The following is a 22,643-nucleotide window of genomic DNA, read 5'->3' as shown; positions in this document are numbered from 1 at the left end:
AACTGTGCCAGCCTATTTTAGCCCTGCAGCCCTTGTGGAGCTCTGATGTGAATTATTGCCGATGGTAGATGACAGAAGAGATGTGTATTGCTTGGTTACAGGAGAACATCTTTGTTCCATGTGACTGCTCCTTTTATTACAAACCTTAGTGTATGAGGGAATAAATCACATTGCTGCTGCCTGCTCTTCTCTTCCTTAAAGTTTCATTAATTAGTTCATAAAAGCAGCTACACATCTCAAATGCATTTGATTTCATATTCCAACATGCTTCAGAGAACTAAGGATGAAGTTACACCTGCTAAGATACAGAGGTGCAAAGGTGACTAGGAATAACACAAAAAACAGAACAGAGCTTGTGCCTGAGAATGATGAAGAGCTCACCCAGAGTACCATTATGGTGGGAAGCACCTGGCTGCTTTATTATACTTTCATATATTTCAGAGGTTCTCATATATATTTATATTTTGTGGTTTTTTGCCTGAAATTGCTTGCAATTTAGATTAGATTAATTTAATGTAAGAAATTTTAAGCAAATTTTGAGGGAGTCTTTTTTTTTTTAATCAAAATGCTGCTTTTGAGGCACTAACACTGTCTAAATGTGAAAGAGAATCCTCAGACATTTAAATAAAACCCATATTTGGTGAACTTCTATAATGTCAGAATAGGGCTGCACCAATTATATTTCCACAGATGTAAAAATCTAGAGGAGGAATAGGTTACAAAGCTTTTCAAATTATACAAAATGTGATCATGGAGTCCTACAATGGTTTGGGTTAAAAGGGACCTTAAAGATTCATCAATTCATGCGCTAATTACTTCCAATGCTTATTTATTTTAGTAAATATTAAAATATGTGCATTATTTCCCTTGTGGATTTTCTCTCTTTCAATTCCTAATCTTTTTTTTTTTATGCCTTTCTAAATGAAGATCTTTAAGCATGTAATATTTTGTCCCATGAATGTGACCCTACATTACAACTTCTCTATTTTCTCTTTCCAAACTAAAAACCTTTATAGTAATGATCCCTTAAGCCTTTAATGTTTTTTTATTTTTCTAATATTTGTAAGACTTATAAGTTTTATAAGTAGGTTTTAAAAGCAGCAACCCCCCCCCTCCTTTGTCCCTTGTCCCTTTCCCTTTCTCTAGCACCCTTGTTTACACATTCCTTAACCCTCTTACCCCATTCTATGCTCCCTATATGAATCCTACCCCTGAACACAGCAGAAATGTTTAGTCTTTTGTCAAGGCAAGGCCTAGATTGTTGGCAGAACAGCATATCAGGGCCTAAACCACAGAATACGGTCAAGAATTAAGTAACTATGTACCCTTTGTGCTCTGATGAAGAGGAAGGTGGGATGAATGGGGGGTCCCGAAATGCACCCCAGACTCATTTTAAGGGGGTGGACCCGGGGCGGACCAGAGTAAAGGCCACAGGGTGGGCATATCTGGGATTGGATGGATGATATTATAAAATGTAACCTCTCAGGCACGGCCTGCGCGCGTCTTGTAACATCTTAGGCTTGGCAAAATAAACCCTTTCTTATCTCACCCCTAATTAACTGCTCTGGAGATTTTTTTCAGCACCAAAATTCCACGGCAACAGTAATTTCTTTAAGTCCTCAGCTGTCTTTCTTTGGAGCTGTTTTGACTTTTGTCCCAGTGTTTCGCTGTCATTTTTGGGCAACAGAATGTTTTTCAGTGTTTTAGTACCAGCGTCCTTGGTACCCAAATATACATTTATAGTCTGCATTTTACTCCCTTTTCTGCTTGGTCTAAGCACACCAAACCCATGTGAATTGCCCAGCCATTTTTACTGCAAATTCCTTTTAAAGAGTCACTCTTTTCAAGCATCCACAGCAATGGCTTTCATTTTTCGTTTGTTTATATATATCACATTTGTTGTTTATATTCATAGAAATTTCATTCAAATAGGACTAACTTAATAAAGAACTAGGTCATAAAACAGGACTTATGTTCTCTAATTTTTGTTACCTTTTTTACCAGTCTTTGTTCTAGCCTCACATTTAGTCCAAAGAGGTTTATCTTTCAAAGCCATTGATGAAAATGCTGAAAAATGTGTGTTCTTGTATTTAATCCATCTATAACCCCACTGAAAATATCTTCATTCAGGAATCATTTTATGCTTTTAAATAACATTTTGAGACACAAACCCTTTCCTTGTCACTTAATATGGTCTTTACTGATACTGTATGGCACACAGCATCTAGTGTTCATTCAGACACCTCCCAGAACACTATTATGCTTAAAGACTTTTTTTAGTTGGTCCTCTTTTTAAAGTCAGGAGTGAAGCTTTTTTTGAAGAGGTATATTTTCAATGTAGTCATGTCAATGGTATTACATTCTCTTTTTTTTTTTTTTTGGTAGTTACTTTAATTGCACTGATAGTAGGCTGACTACTCTGTGCTTACCCAGGCATATTTTCTGTCCATCTGGATAACAATTTTTTCAGCCTGATGGAGTTTCTCTGCAGTTCAAGGTGCTCTAAGGAAGAAAATCTATAAAACAGATGTATCCTCATCTGTCACTTCAAGAGCTCTTAGACATTAATTAATCATACCTATTTATAATAATCTTCAATTCCCAGTTAATGTTTAGTTCTTACTTTGTTTTTAGTAAGCATTCTACAAATTACAGACAGGTATTTTATTCCTTTCATGTAAGTGCATCATCCTATTTCCTTCCAAAAGCTGAATAGAAATATTTTGTGAATAACTCCCTTTGTGCTGCAGTACTATTAAGAACTTTATTATCTTGAACTAATGATGGATCTACACCATTGCTCAGAGCTTTTTTCAGTGTGGAACCAGGAAGAATTTTTCGTAGAATCACTGAATCATTAAGGTTGGAAAAAGACCTCCAAATCATCAAGTCCAGTCTTTAACCCAGCACTACTGTGTTTGCCACTAAACCATATCCCCAAGTGCTACATCCACACACCTTTTAAACGCTTCCAGGGAAATGTGCTTCTGAGCCCATCTTGCCCTTTCTAGAGCCATATCTGTCACTGCTAAAGATTAAACACTAGGTTCTGTGATTAAACATTAGGTTCTGCAGAGCAGTGAGCTGAAGGATCCGTTTGTTATCTGAAGGCTCAGCCAACTTTTCAGCCACATGCATAAAAATTTTAGGTGCAAACAATGGACTCAAACTCTGTGTCTGTGATCCCAGTGTTAACAGAGAGTCACAAATGAAATTTGCTTGCATCCAGGTCATCAAAAGTGCCTCTTTTAGTGACATTTTTTCATATTATGAAACTGCCTGGCATTTTTCTGTTTTCTTCCTCTGGGGGTAAGTTCTGTGGTAGGTTTCCCTTGAATGATTCTATGAAAAAAAAATCACAAAAAAATTCCCAGCAAACCATATGTAAGGACAGAGGCAAAATTATCTCCTGAGCTGAACCCATAAAACCCTGACAACAGAGTCCTGTTTCTTCGTCTTGGGATGTCTGAGTGGCAAATTCTGCCCAGAGGCTTGCATGAACAAATGTGTGGCTAGCAAAAAATCATTTTTTTCACTTGAAGGCAGAAGGTGACTAAATTTTCACCAGAGATTTGAGGGAATACAATAATAATAGTTTGGTATCTTTTAAGTACTCTCTCAGCATTTACCTAGGTGCTGATCAATGATACAAAATAATGTAATATATTCAGCCTGACAAGCTGAGGAGTTCAATGTGGAGATTGTACCTTATGTTAACGGCATGCAGCCCAGAAGAGGATGTTGGTGTTGGATCAAGACTGACTAACAAGGAGAAATTAAATAGCCATATCTGTCGGTACTGTTTTTGGATAGTGTCCTAGGGTCAGCCCTTAGCTACCAACTTGATGTGTGCCTGATTCCTCAATCCATAGGTATAAAGTGCTGCAATTACTGTACTTAAAGGGAATATGGTTTTGGAAATGCTAAATTTTTTTCTATATTTTCAAGAGGATTAGGAGGTTGATGACTGCTCTATTTTGGGTTCAGAGAGAGAACAATTTTGAGGAAACAAATCTCACCTTGATACAGATCCAAAATTAGAGCTTTCTGGAAACAAGATCATAGGGAATCAGTTTATTGTGGTTTAATTCTGACATTTTAAAAGGCCTAAAATTAGTTCTGGATGTGACAGACAATATTTGAGTTTTTACTTAGTTGTTCACTATCTTCTGTTCCTTAAGAAGACTGGGCCAGATGGAATCCCCGGGGTGAGATGGAGGAAGCTCCTTCACAGTGGAGAACAGAAGGTGCTAAAAGCTAAGGGAAACTTCAAGGTCTGAGAGGTGAAAGGATCACAGGAAGAAGATGGGAACCTGCAGCTCCTGTGCAGGCTGTAAGAGTTTCTGAGAGGAGGGGACGGAGGGAACAGGAGTGCTGGTGTGGGGTCTGCTGCTCCTTAGAGAGACCCTGAGTTAGAAGCAGTAATGGTTTGAAGTGCGGAGCCTGTCCTCCCATGGGGCTGTGATGTGTCAGAAAAAAACTGTGTATAATCCCTGCATAACCTCTTTCTGATTTGACATAATCACTTTCATGTCATATATACTTGTAAACAAACTGGAATATTTTTCCCAAAGTGGAATATTTTTTCCCTTGCTGTTAAATTGTTGCCAGGGTCCCTGGCACATTTTAGTCTAGCACTACATGATTTGGAAGCCAGCTCAGGTGCACCAGCCCCAGGGGCCAGGTTAAACTTTGGGATAGTGGGAGAGTTAGGTCATACAGACGTGAGGTGCTCCAAGCTGTGTCAGGGCATGGGAATTATCTTGGAAACATCTGAGTTACTAATTATAAACATAGCCTTTGAGGGCTTTCTAATTAAAAATGTCAGGTTTCTGATAAAACTTTTGTATTCTGAGTCCAAGAGTCTTTCAGATCCAGCTGACTGGAAGTCAAAGGCTATCTCTATATCATTAGAGTTTCAAGAAGTGCAGAATGTGAACGTAGGGTATAAAGATTTTTTTTTTAAACACTTTTTTCCCCAGCAGTCAGAATGTCAGAGAAACAGGATAAATGCTCACTTTGAGATCTCCAGGCAGCTCAGTGCTGCTACGTGTTGAACGACCTGTTGGCACCATCCAGTCTTTGCAGCTCCTGCACTGGCAGTCTGCCAAAAACTTGAGGGTCACCCCTAATTTGCCTATTTATTATAGATTGAACACTGCACAATGTACCAATTTTCATAAATCTACGAAGGTTTGGGGTTTTTTTAATTAATGCAAATCTTTTTGCAACTTTTAATATATATTATTAATCAGTTTCATGAGCTATGGGGAGATTAAACCACGTGAATAAAGCCAAAGGAACAAATAGCATTTTTTGACCTAAAATCCACCTTTCTTCCAAGTGCTGATGTGCTTTTGAAACCAGTTGTTAGGAAATGAGCTGCAATTTCTGGTTGTTCCCATGCTTGTACTCTAGAACAGACATTCCATGAATACCCCTATAGATGCTCATGCAGCCGTAGACAAATCCATTTAACTGCTGTAAATTATTCTTCTCAACTTACAGACCACTCTGATCAGCAGCAGTGTTTGTGGTGCCTTTCCTGAGCCTCAGTATCCCTTTGCCGGGCTAGAGAAGATTAGAAGCAGCAGAGCAACCAAATAACCCCTATGTTTTCTGTAAGAAGAGTTCATTTTTAATGATGATGGCAAAGGAGAACATAAATGAGGGAGGGAGTTAGAAAACTTACATAAAATGCATTGAGAGATTGCCTGGTAATTCTCTTTGTTTCTAATATATATGCAACTGAGTTTGATTTGTGTTTCCAAGATAGTTAGGATTTGTATAGATATCTGGACTAAAATAGCTGAGGAACCATGCTAAGTCTTCCACTTCCCATCCTAAAGCCTCAAATGCTGAGAAGTTATCCTTAATATTTTTTTTTCTCTTACAGTAGCATTTTCTGTTAAACCAGTAAAATCATGACAAAATGAGTAAATGAGAAATTATGAAAAATCAACTATGAGACTTTTTCACACGTACTCCATTATAATTTTTTTTTTTTTTGGGGGGGGGGATAGGATACATGCCGTGCCATGTAATAGGAGAAACTGTTCACTGACGATGCTGCATCTGAGTGTTATTATCAGTCACTGTTTGCATGTGGCAGAGTGGAAAAAAAATGCAAAGAAATTAACCTTATTACATAAAACACTGATTTAGAACCCATGAGTAGCATCATATCTTGGGCCAGATACATTAATGTATCTGGACATTTAACTCCTGGGGCAGTTGTTGAGGGTGTAGCTTCATTTGCAGAGAAAATCCCAATTGTTCTAATAATCATTATTTTGTTGACGATATTACTGTTTAGAATAGACTATTTCAGTTGGAAGAGACCTATAAGGATCATCTAGTCCAGCTGCCTGACCAATTCAGGGTTGACTATAAGTTAAAGCATGTTGTTAAGAGAATTGTGCAAATGCCACTTAGACACTGACAGGCCTGAGGCACTGACCACCTCTCCAGGAAGACTGTTCCAGTGTTTGAGCACCCTCTCAGTAAAGAAAGGCTTCCTATTTATTAGTAGACACCTATCTAGGGAATTCCTGTGCTCCCAGTAAACTACCTACTCTACTTATTTGTCCTTTATATTACCAAAAAATATTTTGGTAGGGTACATTTTGGTAGGATATTATGACTTTGCCAAAGTGCCAGAATAATCCAGGTGGGTTTCTGGTTCCTAGCAGCTCCATTTTCCTGGTGAGCTCCTTTCCAGGCTATTGGAGCAACTGTAAGCATAATAATTGTGTCATTTTTTTCCCCTCTCATGTATTAGCATGAAGTTGCAGAGGTGGAGTATTTCTTGGCAGAATTAGATCCATGAGTCTTTCAACGAGCTTCACCTGGACTTACCAGGTGTACTGTAAAATTTTCCTAATCCTAATAATGTTCAGTACAGGACATGCCTTCACAGAGCAGGTTGCCTTTCAACTGTAATTTAAAGAATCCTCAGATGTAGAAAATAATTTGAAACATTATTTAGATTTCAGCAGTCCTAATATTTATCAAATAAATAAAATACATCATTAGTTTAAATTAATATGGACACTTCAAAGAAAAAGAATGGCTTTTCAAAATGATGTTTTCTCAGCTGTCAGTGCTGTCCTTGGTGATTATATACCGTATGATGGCAATTTTTCTTCCTCAGTACAATACTAAGGACTACTTTAAGTCTTTCGATGGCTTATCCCTCTGTCATTTCTCTTTATAGCATATACTCTTAAATTTTAATTAACTGAACATAAGATGTGTCTCTTTTATAATTACTACTACATGAGAAGAAATAAGAGGATTTTGGTTTGGTTGGAAAGGTCAAAAATAACTTCTAGCTATAGCATCCAATCTCATACCGGTTGATGTTTCTTGCCCACAGGAAGCTGTTAACTTTATTCACCAGGTGTAAAAGGGAAATTAAAGAAAATCAATCATTTAAAAGGAATGTGTTAAATTAATGAATATATTAAGATCCCAAATGGATTTAAATCTTCCAGAAAAAAAAAGAGGCCTGAATTTCTGATAGTTTCATTCAAAGAAAGACCCTGAAATTATACCATGACTAATAAATAATGTGTTAAATTTTACAAACGTTGACTTCATACAGTTAATTGATTTTTCCCTAACTTTCTACAAGTCTTCTTAAGCCAAGAAGTTTGTAGTTTAAAACCAGATGCTTATTTGAAAATTAAGTGCAAACCAAGTAGGATATAAGAGTACATTCTTCATCTTACATAGCATTGGTACAGAAATTATGTTACAGAAAGAAAAATATTAATTATGATTTGACTTCCAAAATTATGTTTCTTAGATTTCTGGGAAAAGCCAAACACGTACCTCAGCAACTGTACAAGAAACATGTATATATAATTGAACAATTCATCTCAGCTTTTGATCATTTGCATTTAATTTCCATCAAATTTCTGGATGAATTTATTGTTATTAATATTTTTATAATTCATATATTTCATAGGAATATTTGCCCAAGAAATGCAATGCTAATATTTACACTTCACCAGGCAGGAAACTAAGAAATAGTATATGGTTATTAAGAAAAAAAAAAGTAACAGATAAAAAAACATATATTCACTACAAATTTTGCTCAGCTCTGCTGCTTGGTTATACTCAGAAAAGCTTTATTTACTAATCTCTTCTTTTTATTAGGATATAGGTAGTGTAGTTTAAATTTATACACAGGATTGACATTTTTCATCCTCCTAAAGTATCCTGTTCTTTCAGCAGGTAAGAGCTGAAGTACCATATTCCAATGGAATGCTTACTGGGAAACAAAGTAATTAAATCTACTGATAAAAAGCAAAAGGATTTTTTTCACCTCATAAATTTCTGTACAAGCTTATTTTTACATGCCCAGAACTTTGATGATACTTTCAAAGATGTAGTTTTTATTACTTTCCAAGAGAATACGATGGTATCTGTAGGATCACACATTGCCTGGACACCTCCCATTTATTAAGACATGAAGCTGGCTACAGTCTCCACAGGGAGTCATCTTCCTAACTGCCCTGTCCTTTCATGGTGTACTGTACACAATGCTTTCTTTGTAAGGGTCATATTGTTTCTTTCAAAAGTAGCCCGTTTTCATCATCTTACTGCATTTTCATACGTTGTTATTGAAGTCCTTGTTTGGTACCAGCACAAAGCAATATAGACTACCCACTTTCCACCTCTTCACCTCAGGATCACTTTGTTTTTATTGTTCTCATTCAAGTATGTCACTTCTGATTATTCTGCCCCCATATTTTAACAATAAGAGTGTTCTCTGAGAACTGGAGCTGAAAAAGTTCCTTTAATTTGTATCCCTGCTTAGTGACAGTGCTTTTTTATTGGTTTCTCTTGTATCCCTTAGCCTGACATACATTGCTGTCTGCTGTGCAATATTACAATTGGGAGGGCCAACATAATTTTGTTTCCAATTGTGGTTAAAAGCAGAAAAAAAATACTGCAGGAAATCACTCTAACTCTTGCAAAACTATTTGATTTGAAGATGCTTAGGTTGCCTGCAGCATAAAAGTTTAAATATATCATTATTTTTAGTTTATCTTTGCAGTATCTGCATGAAACAGTGCTGAGCTGAGGAAGTGAGTCCATCCCAGTGTCCATCTCAGGACACACAAAACTCCTGCAGCAAATGTCCCAAGTACCCACCTACTACCATTTGCTCCTGCTTTTCTTTTCCAAGGTGCTCACTAAAATAGCAGTGGAGTTGAAAGCATAAAAGAGAGAAGGCAATCAACTTCCTCCTCCCCACTGCTGCTCTTAACGTTTATCTTTGCCCTTTATTTTCCATATGATTTGCTTTCAGTTCTGGTGGTATCTAACAGAAAGCTGGTCAGAGCATAGGAGTACACAGCTACAAATTAAGTGCCGGAAACTGTACGTCCTCAGCTTTAAGATGTGCAGTCTCTCTGTTCCATTCTTCATCATTCCATGATAAATCCCATGATGTCATTTAAGAAATCTTAGCCAAATGTTCATGTTGTATCTACATAGTGTGAGTTATTTCAGTAGGGCTTCACTCAGAGATTCTGATGCTGTAGTGAGAATAAGTATTTATATTTCACCTCCTTTAATTCTTCAGTTCTTCAATTAAAGGTCTTAGAGCACTTTCTCACTCCTAATTAATCCTCAAGCTGTAAGTAGTTCAAGAACAGAGCCTCTAATCATTGTCCTGGTTCCTGGGTCCCTTCAGACACAATCCTCACAAAATGTTGACTTGTCCTTAAGTGCCCAACTGAGCTCAGACTCTTTGGAAGTTAGTTACCAGATATAAATGTGATAGAATGGCAGACATTTCCCTGTTCATGATTACTGATGACCAGTAGATGAAGTATCACTGCCATTCATGCCTTCAGAGTGCCCAGACAGTACAGAAATACACTGAGCATGACGGTCCCCTCAAAAAGTAAGTTCACCAGGGTACCGCCACCCCTAGCTAACCAAAAGGGTTTCTGGTGAGAGACAAATGAATTGTTGTGACATTAGAGCCAAGACAGTAAATCTACAGTTTCAGCAGTACCACGCAAGGCTACAGATGATTCCTGCTGAGCTGAAGGAGGGTTTGCCATATCCCAAATGAGAATAATTTCTTCCTTTCTTTTCAGAGCGCTACTTTGCTCTGATGCTCCTGCAACTCCATGTATTATTACTTGCTGGGAGGTACTTTCTTGGAAAATTCATAAGTAATGGCAAAAAAACTGCAGAAGTAAATTTGCAAGAATGCTGGCACAGATCTAGCTTGAGTACCACCTGCTGTCCTTCCTCGGCTTGTCTGGATCCTAAACTGCTTTGCATGTTCAGGCTCCAGGAACAGTATAACCACGGAGTTCAATATGAGTAGGTTAAATTCACTTGTGTTGTCACCTAAGCTAATTCATTTGGAGCTTGCATGGGTATCTCTACATTGCTCTGCCATCTGCATTGTAGTTAGTCATCCAGGCTTCAAATTTTCTTTCCTGAAAGAAAACCGTAGGAGGGGAAAACTTTATCTGATAGTGTGTGTGTGTGTGCGCGCGCGTACTGATTCCTGTGCTAGCTCTTTGTCACAATCAGTGCAGAAGACATCCTCAGGTGATGCTGCTTATTTTTTGCAACCTACCACAAATGCAGGTCTGAACTTCACTTTTCTCATAAAGACTGTTTTGTGTGCTTGTGTCCCTTTCCGTGGGTAGCCCCTTGTAGTACTGCCACAGGATTCTTCAATAAAGCAGCAATGCTTTCTGCACCACACATACCATGCCTCTTATCATTCTCTACAGCTACCTGAAAGGAGGGTGTAGACAGATAGGGTAAGTCTCTTCACCCAGGTAACAAGCGACAGGACAAGACGAAATGGCCACAGGTTGCATCAGGGGAAGTTTAGATTAGATATTAGGAAAAATGTCTTCACTGAAAGGGTGGTCAGGCATTGGAATAGGGTACCCAGAGCAATGGTGGAATCATCATCCCTGGAATGGTTCAAAAAACAGGTAGTTGTGGTGCTTAGAGACACAATTTAGTGGTGGACTTGGCAGGGCTGGGTTAATGGTTGGACTCATTGATCTTAGAGGTCTTTTCCAAGTGTAATTATTCTGTGATTTTTACTGCGATGTCTGCAGAGCTGTTACTTTCTCCATGTGTCAGTAATTGCTGTAGGTAACGTGAAGGACTATGCCAAGCTGACAGATTTTCATCACCATCCTCAGAGGAGTCAAGTGTATCATTCCTGTGCTATACTTCTTACCCAAATCAGCCACCTACTCCTCCCACCACAGAGTGCACGCAAAGTTAAACTGTGAATCAAAGGAGGATCTTCATGGTTTCACCATTCTTTGCCATACAAAGCTGTTGACTCATTTGCTCCCTGTGTCAGGCTTACAAGGAGTTGATTGTGGAACCTTCTGTTTGTATAAAAGATGCTTGTCTGGTTTGCTACCGCATTTAAACTTTTATTTAATAGAAAGTGGATCTTTAGCTACTTTTCCAGCTCTTGGAGTTATTAAGTCCTTTATGATTTGTTTTAGATTTGAATTTAAAACTTCAGACAAATTTAACTCATTTAAAATGGAACAACAGAAGGAAACAGCAAGGTTAAATGGAAAATAAAAATCCTGAAAACAAAACAAAACAAAAAAACCCAAAACAGTTCTGGATTCTGAACTATACCTTCCAAGTTTCTCAGTTCTTTTAACCATATGAACATAAGCCATAAAGAAAACCAACATTTTTATGAAATCTCAGACTGTTACTGAGATATCCACTGACTTAAAAATGGGTTGCTGTAGTATTCCAGGTTCATGGGGTGCTATAAAAGGCTTTTCAAATCAAATCAAATCCAGGCAGCCTCTCCAGAGGCTCTAGGGAAAGTGCCATCTGGCCTTCCTTCCTTTTAGCAGCTCTTCTTTATTACTGATAGGATCATTCATATTCTCAAGACTATGAAGCCACCATTAAGAGAGTTCAACCTTCCTAACTAGCAAAGTAAGTTCTTATCATTGCCCCTGATCAACTGGAATTGCTCTCTTGGGTGTCTGTTCATTCAGACCTAGCTGACTATCTCTTTTAATTCTTTTTTTTTCTGTATTTTTTCAATCACAGTCCTCATTGAGAAAGAGGACTTGATCTTCCACTCTGCACTTGTAACAAAAAAAGTTGTCACTTGAGGAAGAATAGTATTGTATTTCAGAAAAATATTATTATAGTAATAGCACTCATGCAGTCTGTTACATCTTCAAGGCCCTAATTTATCTAAATATACACCTTTATTAATTTGTATTTACAAAGATTAATCTTAGAAACTGAAACTCTATTTAAAAACTGCTCTTAAATGAAATTTCAAGTGTGCTGCATTGAAAGAAAATTAATTTCTGCATTATCCTACTGTGGCAATTAAATTATTTTACATTGTCACTGTTGTATATTTTGCAATGCAGGATGTATGTAGGTTACAACAATGAAATCTGTCTGACTCCTTGGGTACTATTTTCCCATATATTTATAAAAGGACAAATTCTCGTTGGATTCAGACCATAGACAGTGGAGTAGTTTGTGAAACTTATAAGTCCTCCGTGGTCTCAGCTGGAATTAAAAGTTTGATAGATTTCTGTACTCAAGAGGAATGATGATTCTATCTCACCCTACTGCCCTTCAGAGTGTATAGGTTGGGAAAATCCCTGTAGCTACGGATTGCCTTTATCAAGTGTCATAAAGCACCTTTACAAGTATGCTCAGCTGATTTTGATTTTAAGGTAGGTCTCAGAATTAACTAAGCTCATACAGATTTCCTGATAATTCTTAGCTGGATTACGGAGGGAGAGCTAAATTAGTACCTTTACTGGGAGGAAGATGGGCAGGGACTTGCAGCCCTTGAGATTCTTTGTCCCGTAAGGGGCCCAGGAGAAGCTAGACTGTTGTAAAGTGATGCAGATTGATGAAGAGCAATGGGTTGAGCCTGAGATGAAAGAAGAAACATCTATAAGAAACAAAGTGTTTTTACAAACACTGATCATTGGAAAGCTTAGGTTTCTTGTTGTTACTGTTCTTCTGGATGGTATGGTCTAATAAATGCACAGTCCTTTTTTAAATCCTGCTTTGCTCTTTGGTTTAGAGTTACTCTCTGACAGTGCCATCAAAAGGCTATCAGATCAAAGAGTGTTAATCCAAGGTAAGAGTGTATCCAGTGTGAGTCTGACAAAAAAAATCAGTGAAGGAATGGAAAAGCCAATTTGCTAAATGCAGGACACCGAATAAATACCTCTTTAGTTTGCAAGATGGCTTCTTAACCCCCATGGCAAGGATTACTACCCAGAGTACTGATCATCCATACCATCTGGCATAGCCGGGAAATTATCTTTGTTGGAGCATGTTTTTTCTCCTGGAACTCTAGGTCCATGCTGTGGAGATTCTGGAGATCTAGTTAACAGTATTAGCTAATTTGTGATCTTGACAGTATCAAATCTGCCTGAAGTTATTCTTAATTTGAAATTATCATTGCTTCTTCTGCTCTTGTCATTTCAGCTGAATGCCCTGATTTTTCCTCAGTGCTCTGTGTGCTCACTTTAGATAGCAAATAAAATGTTTAAGATGTGTAGTCAATATAGTCCACATGATTATAGAAGAAAGAAGTAATGTTTTGGTAGCAAATGGGAATGCTTTAGTCTTTTCTTTTTTTTTTTCTTTCATTTTTAGATAATTTCTAGTTTGCAGCTTGAAGCAAAGAACATCAAAGTCAATTCTAAAAGTGTTTGTTACAAATGCCTTAAAAATACATACTCTCTCTATATATGTAGGTATATAGAAATCTGGCAGCCATATGGGATTTTCACACACCTGTCAGTGAAGTGAGTAAGTCTGAATGTGAAAAATCTCACGTTCTGCACCAGAGTATAAGAACAGAACCCGAGGATATGGGTTGTGTGTTGGGCGTATCAAATCACATAGAAGGTAGCACTTTTATAGAGCACCACATTGCTGAATATTACGGCAGTATCAGCTATATTACCCATGGAAAGGTAACATGGAAGGCAGGAAAACTAATTAAAAATTTCAAGTAAGTGTGAAACAGGGTAGAAATTTTTCTTGGAATTGTGGCTCTTATGTAATACCGCAGACTGTGGTTTATGCATGCCACCTACACACAGCTATGAAATATTGCTGTGGCTTACATTATTGGCATATTGGTCACTTTTACAAACATTTTCTTCAGTAAATGTGAGCTGAATTTTAGAGTGAATGTTATGTTGGGCAAGGAGATTCAACCAAGTATCACTTGTGTCTTAATCCCACTGCACCAAATTATTATAAGGCAGTGTCGTGTTTACACAGGTCCTTGGGAAGCCTCTTGAAATCTGAATGTTTAAGGCAAAGCAAAAAACAAAATAGGGCATTCTGGCACATATGGTTTGAAACTGTCTCTTTTAAAAAATATGTCAGAAAACCCTAATTAGTGCACAAGACAATGAACTGTTGTAATTGGGCCATTTTAGGGAACCTCCATGATATGCACGTGAAATATGTAAGCCCCTGAGAATAGAATTTGGCTCTAAAAGCCAAATCCAGTGGCACAGGTCTCTTTGCTGCTTCTTAATGAGCCAGGGTCTATAATTTGAAATATTTGCTGCCTATATTGGATTAGTCTCAATCAGCATCACTGGAGAATCCAGTTATTGGATATCAGCTGCCCTTTCATCTGAGAAAGATGGAGACATCAAAACCAATACTCTGATTGAGTCCTGATATGTCTCTCCTACATTCTGCCACCCAACTCTAAAGAGCTTTTCCTTCGTACAAGCTGCTATAGTAAGAGCCAGCAGAACATGCAGAAACACTGCTGGCCTTAAGTGATTTTTTTCTCAGATAGTAAAGGTGCTGAACACAGAGACAAATGAGGAATGGGGTGGAACAAGCAGCTGACAACAGGAGAAAAGGGATATATATAGGACTAGCTTTTGCTATGCACGAAATGCAACACCCTGTTCCCACATTGTGACGCACATCAGTCGGTCCAGATGGTGAGAAGGGTTGAGTTTCTGCCTGGGGCTGCTGGCGCAGACTTCATTTGCATTCCTCAGCCCAGTTGTTCATCGAAAAGCATCCAGGCAATGCACAACTGCTCACACACACAGCTGTGCTCACCTTCCCAAGCACAACCTTTCTTTATGGTACCAAAAACTGGGGGAGTTTTACAGGCATGGGAACAAAAGGAGCTTCATCAAGTGTTTAGGTTCTAAATGTAACCCTCTGAGAATCATCATCAGTGATGTAGAAATAGAAAATTCTCTTGAATAAAGGGTTCATTCCCACTCCACACTGACACAAATAGCCTTGAATTTGTGTAAAACACAGACAAAATTCCTGGAGCTCAACTCTGAAAGAGCAACTTCTGCTCCATCGTAAAAGAATTGCCATACAAACCCCTTTCCAGTGGCTAATCCCTGGCAGTGTTTTACCATTTACCATAACTAGTTTTGCCTGCTAGGGGCTAATTTTGAGTGCTAATTTGTGGCATGTGCAACAATTGTGATTGTTATTGCTGTAATTAATCCCATTTGAAAATGTTTAGTTTAATTGTATTAATGGGTCTAAGCTTTAGGTGTTTGGTTCTATTATTCTGTTTCTATACATTGACTATAAAAACAATGCAGGCATATGGGGAAAAGAAAGCATTAGAGAAGTGAAGAACATCACAAATACATATTTTTAACTTTGAGGATGTTCTTAAAACCTGACAGCATTTTTAAGAGGATTTTAAAATATACACAGAATTTCACCTAGCAAGTATATTGCTTTTAACAGTCATTCTGCCTGGAGTAATGTTTTTAGGTTATCCATGCTAATATCCCTGGAATTTGCCTGAATAATTTCCATTCATGATAGTGGAAGTTACGAACCCTGTGTTAGTCACTAAACGAGAACTGTGTCTTTAAGAAGGGAAGATTTCATGAAGATTTAAAAAAAAATCGTGAAAGCCGTTATCTGGAGGATATTGAAGCTACATTTACTACTGTATTAAGAAATATTTAAGTGAAGAATTTGTATTGGTAGATGGTTTCTTCTCCGAGTTTTGCCTCTCCCCCGAGTGCAGTTGATCATTCCACCTTAACAAGGTGCAGTGATTGACAGGTAGAGATGTTGCACAGAGCAGAAGGTGGGAGTGTGCTCTATTGGTTTGTGCTTGTACATCCTGAGCACCAATTACTGTCACTGCTGCCAGTACTGATGTGTTTATCAGGATGAGTTATAGCAGAATATATGTACACAGGCAGTGTGTATGCTGGATGACCACCCCCTGTGATGTAAAATATGAGAGTCTGGGAGCTACCGTTTTATAATTCATCAGGTTCAGCAACTGAATGTTGTTGGTTGGCTTAGTTATAAAAGCAAGTGTGAACCGAACAGCAGACAGGAGCATCTTGCATTGAGAGTCCTGCGAAGCTGCATTTGGTGACTGGGCTCTGCTTTTGTTCAAGTGAATTCAGTCCTCGGTGAGTGATGGGGGTTCTGTCGAGCTAAAGCTGTTATTATATAAGCTGGGGAAACCTGCCTGCTAGTTTTATGTGTATTTTGCTGCTGGAAATCCTTGTCCGTGTTTGGTTTTAGATTTTGCAATATTTTCAGTTGTGTACGTTACTGGCACAAAACGAGATGAAAAGAAAAAATGCAATGATGAATTATTCACCATCGTGCTGTGAGGATCTCTTTCCTAGCTAAAGTTACTTTCCTTTAGTGAATGTGTCGGGGGTTCAAAGAAGCTACAAACCAGCAAATCTACCTGTCAATTAATTGCTTTTATTAGCGGTAAAGAGAGTGATAGCTGTGGCTTTTGTAACAAGAGGAAGGAAAAGAAAAAGCAAATATCAGAAGCATTTACAAATGCCTTTCTGTTTTGTACATGTACCTTTTCATATGCAGCATTAAATCTTTTGTGTGCAGTGAGGGGCTGCAAAGAATTTGGATAGTAGAGCTTTTTTAATTAGATAATAGGTAAAATGGTAGCTTCTCTCTGTTTTTGTGGTAATATGCTTAGTATCACATTAAAATGAATGATTCCCCATCTTGCATAACAACAGTGGTGAAATATGTGTAAGATGAAAGGCAAAGGGAGATTTTGAAACAAACTGTGGGAACATGATATAGCACAGCTAAGCAGGGAAAGGTATATTTCCTATAACATCTGCATGACTTTTTGAATTTCACCAGCTTTAGATTCTTTGCTCAAATTGTCACTTGCTTCTGTTTGACCTCTGTATCTTTTCAAACAAGCTCCGTTAATGTGTTGACATTATCTTGCCAGTAACCTTTAAAGATCAGTAAGCCTGCATTTTTTGTTTCTTTAATCAGAAGGGAATTTAAAAGCAGAGTTTATGAAACTGAAATATTAACATTGCTGTACAATACCTGCATCTCTCTTCAGGAGAAGTAAATAATCACAAGTAATAATTTTAATTCTCCTTTTATCAGTAGCAGTATTATAATAATTTCTTTTGTCTCATTGTAGCAGGGGTTTTTTGTTGTCTGTGGGTTAGAGGGAAGTTTGTTATATCAAAATATCAAGAGGACTTGGTAGAACAGCACCTGTTGTCTTATTGCTGTATTATTAGTAGCTGGAGAGAGACACTCTCTTCCAGAGACGTCTCACCTGGTATCAGTTCAAACTGTTTACTATGTAGTGATTTTAACTTTTATTGTGACTTCTGACTTAGAAATAATCTATTCTGTGAGCTATATGTCAAAGCTGCAGGACTGATGCTGGTTTAACTAATAAGGTGTCTCATTTTAGCATCATTTTTTATTGAAAGAGGAAGACTATTGGCAAAGTGGACTTTGCCACACACTTCCCTTGCAGAGCAGATTTCCACTTACTCTTTATAAATATGAAAAAAAAAAATCAGAATTTTTATGATGATCATTTCCTGGCTGCCTAAAAGACTAGGACCTATTTCTAGGAAACAGTATATACCTTTGTCAGCAGTACTTTATTTAAGAGTATTTCACTGCTTTTTAAGCGTTCAGATCTATTTTCAGTGACCCCTGTGCTAGCAAATGCATTTCTTGAAGTGTGAGCTTCTGGCTTTGCAAGTTCTCCTCCTTTCAGAAATCTGTGATACTGCATCCATCTGTCTAGGCATTTATGTTGCGTGCATCACAATGGTGTAATCTCAGCAATCTGAACATTAACCATGTAAATGTATGTACTGTAACTGAGGAAGTATAAATTGGGACAGGAAAAGCAACCCTAAAAGAGAAAGTTATGATACGGGCATATGGACTCTTGTGGGCACCAGAGATCCAGACTCGCCATATGTTATTACACAATAAATTAAGCTGACAAGTAGTTCAACCTCCAGGTAGTGATATGGAGGCTTTGGCACAGATGAGCTTCTCAAAGTTCAGTCCAAATAAGACCAAGGGAAATAGCCGGAGAATGTAGAAAAATCACATTTTATCCTGGATGCATGCCTACTGCTGCTTTGTGGTCCTAGTCCAGGAGGGGTGCTGAAGGAAAAACAACAGTGACTAACAATTTTATTTTAAATCATCTCTGACCTGGAGAACACAGTTGTTTTATCTGGATATTAGCTTAGTACTGTGATCCATTCCTCCCACTTGGCAGTAAGTGACAGCAATGCTCTCCCTGGAGTATCATGTCTTGAATACCCTTAGTTACCAGGTCTGGTTCAGGTAACATCTGTCTGTGCTGTTAGTGCTACATCCTACTGGAAACACTCTGCACCATAACTCCAAGTATGTTGGCTTCCTGTTCATTTCTGTTCATATTTTAAGGTTGATGCATAGCACTCTTGAGTAGCAGAAATCTGCTCTCCAAAAGTAATCTTTCTCTGCTTTTCCTTTTGGTTACAGATGAAACCAACCAAGGCACCTATGTTTAGATTATCTCTTGTATAAAATATAGATGCCGGGGAAGAAGGTCTTAAATAAAAGTCTTAGCTCAGGAATTGATTTTTTTTTTTCTTTTTAATTTGATCTGAAACACCTCAGGTATACTGACCTTCAAGTTTGCTATGAAGTCCCATGGTAGCTAGTGGCCAACATTTTTTGGTGAAATAGGTTATTGGATAATGCAGCATTAGTCTTTGGAGAGCTATTTTTTGGTTTGTGGGACATATAGCTAATGTGTAACTGTGTAGTTGTGCAACTGTGCTCTTTGTGTCAAAAGCGATTGGAGATTGAGCAGGAGTGTGTAAACTCATATACTTGTGTGCCTGTAACACTTCTATTTTCCTCTTTCAAGCACACAACACAAAATTGTTGTTAAATTGTTAAATAGAACAATACATTTATAATACTGAGTCTCAAGCACAGAAATCCCTAGTTCATAGAACTGAAAACTTAATTATATATTAACTCTCTTTAAAAATGGACTGATAACATTGTATGATATTTTGCAGCATTCTCAGGTTTGAATTTAGTAATCAAGTTGGGTGTGAAACAAAGCCATACAGACACTGGAAATCATAGTGATGTGCTTTCAGGGAGAGAACCTTCAGTAGAAAAATGGGTGAAATGATAGGTTAGACAAGTAGTATACTCCGTGTTGTGAATAGCCAACATAACTGTGGCAGGGAAGAGATAGAATATAGTAAAGGATGACAATGTGACAATGGAAAGCAGTAGGGGTTTTTGTATGTCCAGACAGATAGGCAGAGAAACTCCATTTTAAAGGATTATCAAACACTCAGCATAGTATAGGAACAAATTTGGCAAGCGGAGAAGAGAGAGAGCCTGTTCATAAACACAGCATGCCCTTTGATGTCGGTTTGTTCTTTGTGCTGTGAGTGAAATACATGCAAAGGTCTAATCCTGCAGAAGAGATTTTGGTTAGGTCTTATATGACTGTACAAGCAGGAGAGGATATTCAAGTTATTAAACCAATGAAAGATTCCCTTTTAAGAACAATACGTCTCATAAATGCTAAGTACCATTTGTTAGTGGATTCAGTTTCTTGGTTTGTTTAGTGGCGTTTGTTTGGCGTCTGGATGCATTATGCTAATGTTTAAAAAAAAGGTAAAAAAAACCAGGAGCTACTAATATAAGTGCTTTTTTGCTGGGGAAAGAAAATAAAATAAAAGCACATTCCTTGCTGCCAGATGGTTAAAATGACAAACAGATCTGTCAGTCCTTGAGATCTCACAGGTGAAAAGGGTGTGCTCCAGGGTAGTAGAGCTGGTTCTGGAGAATTCAGCATCAGAAATCAGTAGGAGCCAGATGTCAGTGAAATAAAGTGATACAAATTATCTGCTTTCTGCATGGCATTTAATGTAGTTTAGATGATCAACAACACGAAAAGTATTCTTTGGGAGTCCTTTTCTAGAGATAAGCAGCTCATGCCAGCTTTTGGTGGAGTTTCTCCATGTTTTCAGGGGACGTGCATGGTCAGAAGGGTGCTGGTTCCCATAGCTGTGTCTCCACCACAGAATAGTTACAACCTATGGAAAAGCTGCCCATAAATGAGGGTGTAGGATTTGACTCACATTTAGGATTACCTCTAGTAAAGGCTCTACAGCTTTGAGTCCTGCAGGCAGGACTTGGATACATATCCCAAGAAAGCTGCACAGGAAGTTCCTGTGCATTGCTCTAGGCGAACATTTTTCATCTTTTTCATATTGTGACAATGAGTAGAAGAAAAAAAAATCTGTGGAGACCCCCTTATACAGCCCTACATGAAAGTGACTGTAATCCCATCAGACTGCAGGCTGAAAGCACTTGTAAATACCTGCTGCTTCTCTGGTCCCCCATTTTCTGTCCTGCCTGGCATAATTGAAGATGGAGAACATTTGTCATTCCACTTGCAGTAAGCCAACAGGAGTGATGCTCCTCTACAGCAGATTCATTTGTTGTCTGAGCAACAGTGGTGTACAATCTTCTGTCCTGTGCAAAGTCCAAGTTATTAGTTTGTGGCCTAAAGCTTAATATTAATATAGAAATTTTATTTTGTACTATAGGAAAAGGCTCATGGCATCAACGTATTTCCACTTGGAAATTACCAATTTGCTCACTCAAAAGTCAGGCTGATAAAGCTGAAGATGGAGTCCTCGTTCCCAGAATACTTTAGTATTAGCAGAAATCTACTATTTGAACCAGGCAGAAGAATAATCTGCATTGACAACATTTTTTTTAAATCTTGAGATTAATGTCATCTTTACATCACACTGGTCAGGGTGTTGTGTTTGAAGAACCTGCAAGTGACAGACTGGGACATAGTGTGTCCACTCCAATTCATTACTGTATTCCTGAGGAGATGTTTCTCATTTGGGAGACAGCAGAAACCCACCACTCTGTAAGCAACATTTACAATACTGTTTGTGATAGGTTTTTATGAAAGAGATTAGTGCAGTGTCATTTGAGCTAAGCAAATGCTAATTTAAGAATCCTCTATTATCCCTTTTTTGTGCTGTGGTAATAACCTTTAACATTATAAAATAATAAAAAACTGATTGAACTGTGCTGTGTGCAGCCACATGCTGAAACTGATTGAGTGAGCGAGGCAGGCAGACTAATCTATTCACTCTGTTGTGGGTTTGTTTTGTTGGCTTTTCTTTTCCTTTTATAGCTATTTATTTCTGTATTTTAAGGAAATCGTACTCTCAGAAGCATTTTTGCTGCATTCAGTACTGCGTACAAAAAGTAGAAAAAATATTCAGAGCAGCTAGTAATACTAAGGAGAAAATGCTTCTACCTAGTGGTATCTAAGTAAAGTAATGGAAACATTATCAACTAAGGAAAATCTCTACTTTCTTTCAAAAAACCTACTTGTAGGTTTCAAGAAGGTATAAATATAAATAAATACAGTATATAGTACCTTTTAATGTAAATGGTATCTTATTCTCTCTGTATTTATTTACAGTACTTCTAATCTCAGTTTGTTTGTAATAGTAGGTCTTTGTCTCCTGCTACCTTGTGATTCTTTGTGAAAGGAATCTATTATCCCACATGGAAAACTGGGAATAGGCAAAATCATTATCTGCTCAATGTTCCATGGGCTATCCTTGCCCTTCTCATGTGGGTGTTTCTGGTAGACATTCTATAGAGAACTGACCATGCACTGGCTGCTTCTGGCTTTGGACTGGGCTGTAGTTCAGAAATGCAAAGTAACATTATTAGTAGATGACATTAGGTGAAACTCAGCTGTTCCCAGTAGTTGTCTGTATTTCTTCTCTTTGAGGTGCCACTACAAGTGCTAAAACTTCAGTCAAACATACCCATCCAACACAGAACCAAATTTCAGAGGAGAGGAAAATAGAACTCCTACATTCAAAACAGGTTTTCCAGGTGTAAAATCACTTTCATTTCACTATACTTTGCAATTTACTAGTTAAAAACCCTAAAATTTTCTGTAGATATTCTAAAGTTTTCTTATTTCAATTAAAGAAATTATTCCATAATCCTGAATGCATTTAGGGTTGTTCCTGTTCATATCTGGTTTCTTCTATCCCAATTCAAATTTATTGTTTTTGAATTACAATTGTGACTGATCTAGTTTTACAAGATTCCAGAAACAGTTTTGCAGAGGATATTTTTATGGTAACAATTACATACTGGCCTTTGTAAGTTTATGTGATGCAAATATTTTTATATTTGCAAAAATGCCTTCATTTGTTTTTACTCTTTCATATCTTGCTACTTGCACC

General features: G+C 37.7%; 1 protein-coding gene across 24 annotated transcripts in view; it reads left to right on the top strand.

Annotated features, from left to right (window-relative positions):
* The window catches only part of DLG2 (discs large MAGUK scaffold protein 2), a 995,087-nt gene that overhangs the window by 856,459 nt on the left and 115,985 nt on the right, over window positions 1–22,643 (top strand). The window contains exon 1 of one of the 24 annotated variants that reach the window (XM_027712499.2): window positions 16,186–16,478. The exons of the other annotated variants lie outside the window; for them this stretch is intronic. The gene's annotated coding sequence lies outside the window, so the exon portion shown is untranslated. Of the gene's footprint in view, window positions 1–16,185; window positions 16,479–22,643 lie in introns of those variants that run through there. 24 annotated transcript variants of the gene reach the window in all.

This window comes from Pipra filicauda, unplaced genomic scaffold (genome assembly GCF_003945595.2).
Source record: "Pipra filicauda isolate LSUMZ 115617 unplaced genomic scaffold, ASM394559v2 scaffold141_size4267151_pilon, whole genome shotgun sequence".
NCBI classification, from domain to species: Eukaryota; Metazoa; Chordata; class Aves; order Passeriformes; family Pipridae; genus Pipra; species Pipra filicauda.
The sequence above is the reverse complement of the archived record's forward strand: the minus strand, read 5'-3'. Positions and strand labels throughout refer to the sequence as shown.